This window comes from Setaria italica, chromosome I (genome assembly GCF_000263155.2).
Source record: "Setaria italica strain Yugu1 chromosome I, Setaria_italica_v2.0, whole genome shotgun sequence".
NCBI classification, from domain to species: Eukaryota; Viridiplantae; Streptophyta; class Magnoliopsida; order Poales; family Poaceae; genus Setaria; species Setaria italica.
In genome coordinates, this window is record NC_028450.1 from 30,680,705 (window position 1) to 30,689,498 (window position 8,794).

Below are 8,794 nucleotides of genomic sequence, written 5' to 3' on the forward strand. Positions count from 1 at the left end.
CTTCCAAACAGGACCTAAGTGTGTTACGAGAGAAAAATGAGAAAACACGTTGGATTGATATCTTAAATACATTATACATGTGAACTCAAGAATAAACATGAATATTTTGAAAGAAATCTCTCTGGGTTTAGTTCGAGGTTTGGAGTGAACATGAATATTTTGAAAGAAAGCTTCTATAACGAAAGTTTTGGGTTTGGTTTGAGGATTGAAATGAATTAAGATAGGTTATGGATCTGGATGAAAAGTCGAGTTGGGTTAAACGGAAGGGAATATATGCTCTAGCCACCAAAACGAGCGGACCACGCGAACCCACTTCGCCCCATCCGCACGCCGTATCCTCCGTCAAACAAGCGAGCTGGGCAGGTGGTCCGCACGGGGGGCGGCGCGGCTGAGCAGCACGGGCGGCGCCGGCGAGGGCCGCTCGCCCGCGCAGGTGAAGCGGACGACGCAGGGGCCGACAACCGAGGAGGGCCAAGCGTGGCCGGGAGGCGCTGAGGCAAGGTCGAGTGGCAGCGCGGGCGCGACGGCGAGGCAAGGTCGGGGCGGCGCGGCGGGGACGGCGGCCGGCGGAGGCGAGGTCGACAGCGACGAGGCCTGGGTGGTGTGGGCGACCGGACATGGTGGGGACGGCGACGAGGCTGGGGAGGCCCGGGCGAGGCGAGGGTGCGGCAGCACGGCGGTTGATAAGTATTAAATAGTTATTGGAAATAATTATTGGAAGACGGTTGGATCCTTATATAAAAAATCATTTGTTTGTTATGATAAAAAAGTTATTTGTTTATCAGCTAGAAAAAAAATATTTAATACTATATGATTTCATAAACTAATATATGTTCAAAATGTTGAATATTTTATCAGCATTTTTTAAACTAAACTAATCTAACAATTTAAATGACATTATTCAACACTTTGCGAAAACTAGTTCAATAATTTGATCACATGATTCATCATTTTTTTTACAAAACAATTAAACAATTCTGAGTGACTTGACTCAACATTTTGTAAAACTAATTGAACAATTGAGTGATTTCATTCAACATTTTTATTGAGATGTCAAAATGATATATCCAAAATATTGTAGTGTACTAAAAATGTTGAACTATGAAAAATAATAAATATTACATTCATATTGGATCTTTCTGTATTGCATTCGTTCTAATAGACATTATGGATCAAATGGATTAAAAAAGAATTTAAGATAAAATTATGTTTAAGTGAGCATTTCAAACTTATTCCTACCACATCCCACAAGAGCCAACCACTTCCATCTCTCCAGCCCAATTGAATCGCATCTGTCCGTCACATCCGCAGAAATCTTAGGGGGCGTTTGGTTCCCTTTGCTTATTTTTAGCACCTGTTACATCGAATGTTTAGATACTAATTAGGAGTATTAAACGTAGACTATTTACAAAACCCATTACACAGATGGAGGCTAAACGGCGAGATGAATCTATTAAGCCTAATTAATCCATGATTTGATAATGTGCTGCTACAGTAACCATTTGCTAATGTGCTGCTACAGTAACTATTTGCTAATGATGGATTAATTAAGCTTAACAGATTCATATTGTCGTTTAGCCTCCATCTGTGCAATTAGTTTTATAATTAACTCATGTTTAATTATCTTAATTAGCCTCCGAATATTTGATGTGACACGGACTAAACTTTACCTCGAGAAACCAAACGTCCCCTTAGAGTTACATAACCAATCCTTCCGAAAGATGCATAGGATTTCTGACTCTAATGACAACTTACAAATTTTTGGAATATAATGCCTGAGTGAGATCTAAGATACAATTAAACAGAACAAGCATATATCAATTAAGGTGCCATTTGTGCAGATTTTTAGTTACTCTCCGGTCTCCCCCATCATCTTTGATTAATTGATTTTGCCAACAATCTGTCCGTTTAACTATTTCACAAATTTCAAACAAAGAAACACAAATTTCACATATTTTAAGTAATGTTTTTTTTGTAGAATCCTGCCATATGGAGCCTTGCTGAAAAATAAACAGGATAGTATAAAATTTTCACGGCACCAGTATTAAATCTCGATAAGTTGAATGCAACTAAACGAAGTATGTTTCAACAATGTAGTGTAACTCAGTAACGTTTATGTTTGTTACATATTATAGTGATGCTGGTGTCAATCGACATTACACCGGCTCTGTGCCTGCAAGATGTGTAATTATATGGTCACTGCCATTGCACCCCACAGCAAGCCACATTTACACACGCTGCTACATCACTCCCTTGCCTGCTGATGAACCAGTTGCCAAGGTTTGGCTCCCCAATAAGCTCCACACATGCACCATGTTTCAAAGTGCCATGTTTGCATTCAAACATGTACACACAAAGTTTCTGCCATTATGAAAATAAGGATAATTGGTAAGTAACTCATCATTTTATTTGATTAACCTGAAGAAACATATGCAAAACCAGACTAAATGATCATCACGTTATGAACGTAAACAAAGATCAAAAGTCAATCTAATTCAAGGGTTTTAAGCAACATGATAATATATTAATATTAATACTAAGCATCTCCCCTCAAAAAATAATAATTCTAAGAATCAACCATATATATATACTCTGTGCATGTAGTGAACGGAGATCCAAGGGTACACATACCACTCTAAATCTGTAATAGACACTAGAATAAAATGTCCTCCTCAAATTATACCACTCTAAAGTGTGTTACATGCATCATCAAGTATACCAATAATTATACCAATAATTAGATACATATACTACCTTGATAAACTACTCATTTCGTAATTGCATTGTGATTTAGAGGAGAATGATGTAATTAAGTCCATGGCTTAATTATCGAAATGAAAGTCGATTCAGCTTGTCACCTTAAACAATATGAATATATTAAAAATTCAAACTGGTTTCAAACTAGTATACTATGAACAAATGTGTGTACGGTTTTACAATAACAATGCATCTTCACATAAAGGAAAAGGAATAGCACCAAATCACAATATTTGTATGTTTGAACAGTCAAGATCAAGGCAACAAAATTATTTCACATGAGTGTAGAATATATGTTAAAATTGCTGCAAAAAATATGTATATATATGGCCATCATTTATGGATGTAACTATTCAAGTTTAAGTGCTATATACACAGTATTGTAAGCACATTGTATGCTGAGAGATCACCATTTTGAGTGGCAGATTATGATTTTTATGTAAAAATAAATTGGTGTTAATTAGTTGTCAGCTCAAGCCATTCATAACACATAAACCATAAAAGTAATATTGCTAGATACGATGAACAACCTTAGAAGTGAACTGAAGCAACAAGTCATACAATATCATATAACTTGTGCACCATGATAAGGTCTTCTTGTCAAAGTGAGAAGATTTGTTCCCCCCAAAAAAGATAGTATAAAATGAATAAATCCTTTATCATGGTGCAGAAGTTAGTTAAGGCATGCATGTCTGAATAGTATAAATTTTAACCCAGGATTAGTTCAAATTAAAGTTAACTGTATAAGATTCCTAGAGCAATCTCCACCTTCCAAGTGAATACCCTATGTCTAAGTTGTTTCATATATGATAGCGTTGCAGTTGCTGGATTTTCTGAAGGAGAAAAGGAACAGTACAGAAACCATTAACTCTCATCTCAGTTGACTTATATATATGACACCTTATAAGCCGGCTGAAAAGCTGAAATGGCTGATTTGTTGTGAGAGGAAAATACTGTTTGGTGGCTGATAAGCCGGTTGAATAAGCTGAAGCGAACAGGTGACTCGTCAGCAGTCGTCTTATTCTAACTACTAAAAACACACACAGCTACGGTGAGGAGTATGTACTACCTGGATTAGTGTTAATTTCTTCATGTCCAAACATCACCAATCAAGTAACTGTTAATTCTGAGATAAATGATCTGAAGGTAATATTCTGATCCATCATGGAGAATCAGATGATAACTATCATAATGTGCTAAACTAGAAATCGTTTCAAAAGAAGAAAAACAACATACTGAACCTGGAAATGGCACTCTGCATGGAAACTTAGAGGTACATATCTATCCATAGTTTCCTGTATATAAGACCTAGCTGCCATCAAATACAATAGTCCTAAGTACAGTATATAATTTGCATTATGATCTGTATGTATCTTTTTTTTCCAGTAAGCTAGACACAATACCAGATGGATATGAGGGAAGGAAAACATGCCTAACAAGCAGTAAGCATTCCATCCATTATAAAATGATGAAACGCATAGGTTCTGCACGGGCACAGCTGTTAACTGTCAAGAATTTTCAGAAAGGAAGGAAGAACTCTGAAGATGAGTAGGGCACAGCTCTTGTTGAAGAGATAAGTACGAGACGTCACGAATGGAACAGTGTCTGTACAGCAACCTAGTGCCTACCATTCTTTAGAAAGCTGGAGCTTACAAATGCGCTTGCACGTGTAAAAATGCAGAGCAAAAGGACAGCATGAACAGGATCTGCAGCGCTAGCAATCTCCTGCTAATAATTATGCCACTGACCTGACAAAGGAGAATGCGATAAGCAGATCTGAGACGGAGAGACGACTGGTGTGCTTCCGTGTAGCTTTGGCCTTCTTCTCATTGGGCTTCTTTCTGCCACGAAGAAATCTGGATCGAGTTCTGGAGATCCATGGAGATGGCGTTCTGGTAAAATTAAAGGGGGAAGAAACTAACATTCATCTCAAAATTAAGGAGAGAGCAAGAAACAGATCTGGTCAACACCCGCATACAATTTATTTTCTACTAGCAAAATCCACATAATCGACGCAGCTGGTCTCTTTCAATTCATTTCCTTCTCTTACCTTCCTATCGATCGATGAACATTATTGATTGAAGAACCAGACGAGCTCGACACCGATGGACATACAGCAGTGCAGTGTGAAAGAATTTACCTTCCCGAGAAGAAGCTGACGGTGGCAGGGTTACGGTTGTCCCCTTAGGAAAGATGAACAAGCAGCTAGCGCAGCAAAGGCGGCTTGTTCGTACGAGGCGAAGGGAGGGAATCCGTGCAAGAAGGTACACGCGCGCGCCCAAAAAGCTCAGATCCAACCGCGAGGCCGTACGTACGAACCGCCCAGAAATAGAAATTTCCGATGGCCGGCGTAGTGGCAATTCTGGCGGCATACAATGACAGATGACACCAAGAACAAAAGGAGATGAAAGATCACCGGGGCAACGGGCGAGCAGCGTGCCTGCAGCCGCGCCGGCGCGGTGATCACGGCGGCGGCCGCGCGTGTATCCACTGCGGGGAGAGGCGCACGGCGGCTCCGATCGGCGAGGCGGCCGGAGGAGAGAGAGGGAGGGGGAGTGGAGGATGACAGATAGAGCAGTGAGCACGCGGCCGCGACGGCACCTCCGCCGGTGCCGTTCTGCCCGGCCGTGTGCTCACTCTCTTCTGTCACCGCCCGCGCCGCCCGCCGATCGGTAGCCGGCCGCGTGTGCGACTGTGCGTGGCCTGCAGCACCCGCGCCGCCGCCGCGATCACCGCACGCAGCTCGCGAGCTAGCAGGTTCCGCCGGCCATCAGCTAGCCGACCGAGGTGACGATGGGCTTGGCGAGGGATGGGCGCCGCGGGGAGAGCAAGCTAGGCAAGGGATGAGGGCGCCGGCCGGGGCGGCTATATAGGCGGCCGGCCGCGGCTCGCGCAACGGGACGGAGGGCTGAGCCGGAACATTCCGTGCCGGGCTGGCGACTTGGCTGCTGCTAGAGTGCTAGGGCTACGGTGTATGTGTGTGCAATGATGCGGTACGGCGCCGCTGCGCTGTGCCAGATCGAGAGGGTGGGCGCTCGGCGGCCATCGGGCTACAATTTTCGGCTCTTTCTAAAATCGGGCATGCGTCGGTTGGGTAACTCCCGCGGTCTCCTCCCGTCCTCCGTCCTCTTCTCCAAGCGAATAGGCCCCGCGCGCGCGCATTAAAGCTGCGCCGCGCCCGGTACGGTGCCGAGCCGGGCCGGGGCCAGTGTGGCCCCTCGGCGCGACACGAGGCGAGGAGCATCCCTGATGTGATCTTAATTTGCCAGAAATCTCGCTCGCCTCTGGTGTTTTCCCGTTGGTTTTTTGTGACCATGGGTTGGGAGCCAGCCAGCCGGCCTCGGCACTGGCCACTGGGGTAAATTGGTAATGGTGGTCGTCGTCCAAGCGTCCGAGCAGCAGCTGATCTTGGTAACGTGGAGGCGTTGCGGCAGGATCCGCGGCACACTTGTTGCTGCTGCCGCCGGCCGCCGCATGCTTTTTACTCCGAGGAGCACGGCTGGTGTAGTGGCCGGCCTTTTAAAGGAACCGCACGCGCCAGAGGGGTTTTCCCTTTTCTGGCCGCGTGACGAGGTCGGGGCTTAAAAGCTGGTGATGACTGTGACCCAGCTGCTACAGCTCGGCCGGCATGCCTGACACGGCTCGTACAAATGTCCGCCCTTATCTTCCGGTCAGTGCCAAGTGGAGTAGTACTGCACCGAGCATCACATGTAGGTAAGCGTCAAGCAAAGGGCGTCGTCCGTGGTCGTTGGATGGATCAGCTAGAGTTGTGGTGAGGTAGTTTTATGTAATGCTGCGGCGGAAATGCTGAAATGCATGCATGTGGTCCGTACTAGTACATGTGGGATTGTACTCCGATCCCTGGCTGGCCATAATGCGAGGTTTTATTTAACATTTTTCACTTCAGTTGCTTTTTTCGAAAGATTTTTCACATTTTTCACTTCAATCATCACCATCTCAATGACTAAATTTAGTCTATTAATCAACTGTCAGCTGTCGTTGTATTTGAAAGGAATTGTTTGTTGCAGCATTTTTAGTCCTTTTTTGCACGAATTGTACTAACGTTTTTTTCAAGTTGTAGTTCATTTCATTATGACAAAACTTCATTTCGCTCTATCGATGATGTCAAGGATGATCATTCAATGTATCTATTAAGTAACCCCCAATCTAAGGCATGCCATGCACGTGCTATATTTACTACTAAATTGATCAGGTTTCTAGATATTGCATATATATATATATATATATATATATATATATATATATATATATATATATTGCTTTCTTCTCGAAAACAAAAACAAGGAATGGCTAGATGGAACTTTTTATAATGACAGATTTTCTCTATATATTAAAAAACAATACATTTATATAAATTTCATAAGATACACATTGATGTTCCATAGAACAATATCATTTTTTCAGTAATATTAGGATTTTGCATGTTTGGAAAAACATGTTTTAAATCCAAAATTATTAAACTTAGTAGGAATTTAAACTCCATCTATGTGATTTCTCTTGGAAGTGGTCTTAAATTATCTTGGTTTCATAATTTGTTCCTTATATAGGTGTGCTTGAAGTTTTTTTAAAATTTTGCTAGGAGTATTCTTTTTACTCCCTCCATAAAAAATAACCATAATTTTATATTAAATAATAAATTTAAAATGTAACTGCCAATATCTCTTTTAATATTTTGATTTAAATTTTGAAAAATGATAGCTAGATTTGTCTTCAAATGCAAGTTGTCAAAATATTAAAAATAATTATTTTTTAAAATATTATAACCTTGCTATATTTTGTATATGAATAGTTATTTGTGAGTGAAGAAGGGAATACTACTACTACTTTCACCATTTGAAATTATATTGTTGATTAAAGATTTGCTAATGAAACAAAATTGTCACTACAATTTTAAGTGGAGGGACTGTTTAATTAACCAACAATTTGTTCCAATTATGAGCTACTATATATCCACACTATGGTCTACTGTTTGATCCACGCTGTTTTGGTACAGCGAGCAAGTAGCTCCAGAATTTTCCAAGAGCACATTTCTCGAGTAGCTAGCCTTTAATAGGTAAGCCCACCCGTCTGCTTCCTTTAGGCTTTCCTATTTTGGTTTGTTCCTAATGGCGATCGGGTATCACATGCCTGCATATATGGAGCACACAATAAAAAGGACACTGCCATACTGTACGCTGCTGCAGTCTTTGTACTACTACAGTCCTACACATGTTGCACTGCCTAAAAGATAAGCCCCGGGGGGCATCGAGGAAAGAACACGGAAAAAACCAGGAGAGCTAGCTGTCGACCAGGGACTGGTCGAGCCTCGCAAAAATTACTAGTTTAATCCGGCGACATTGCCATAATTTACGGTTTAATCGTTTGTTTAAGCCATCATTGGAGCAGAACTTGCCATTGTGGATTTAAAATTCGTCGATCAGGAATTTGGGATAGATAAAGTAGTGCTACTGGTATGTACTAATGTTTCCTAGCTACTTTAATTTTCTTTCGAAGCTTTTTTGTAACATCACGCTCACGAGCACATGAGAGCGAGCTGCCGATCGAGCTTGAGCGATCCTACGATGATCGTGTTGTTTAAGGTAGGACGAACTAACACGACCACTTTTGAATAGAAAAATATTGGTGAGGTAACGTGCACAAGATAGGGCTTCAATCATTTGTGGGTCAAAATGCTGCGCTGGTACAGCTAGCCGAGCGATTTGGATGGCTGTGCTAGCTCTGGGTCGGAGCTAATAGTACCCCAGCCGTTTCTTTGCCCTCCATGGGAAACCAGAGATTGAGAACCCAAACCCAGCAATTAATCTCAAACTGGATGCGTCTATTTGTGCATATTTGGGGAATTAATTAAACCAGAGTATACTCTACTCTCTCTGTTCTCAAAATGGTTTTTTAGGAAGTGATTCGATCTCGAACTCTATAAACGTTCACCACGAATGTACATGAAAAATTTGGGACTTGTAAAATGGAAGCAATATGACTTCGTATCCCAATAGTTAACTTTTTTGTGCATGGACAA

The 8,794-nt window shown here is 42.0% G+C and overlaps 1 long non-coding RNA gene across 1 annotated transcript; it reads right to left on the reverse strand.

Annotated features, from left to right (window-relative positions):
• Nucleotides 1–2,044: 2,044 nt before the first annotated feature.
• Nucleotides 2,045–5,837, reverse strand: LOC111256428. The gene is made up of 2 exons (XR_002676485.1): nucleotides 4,506–5,837; nucleotides 2,045–2,361 (listed from the first exon to the last, which is right to left on the reverse strand). It is a non-coding gene; the product is annotated as an uncharacterized LOC111256428 (long non-coding RNA).
• Between the last annotated feature and the right edge of the window lie 2,957 nt (nucleotides 5,838–8,794).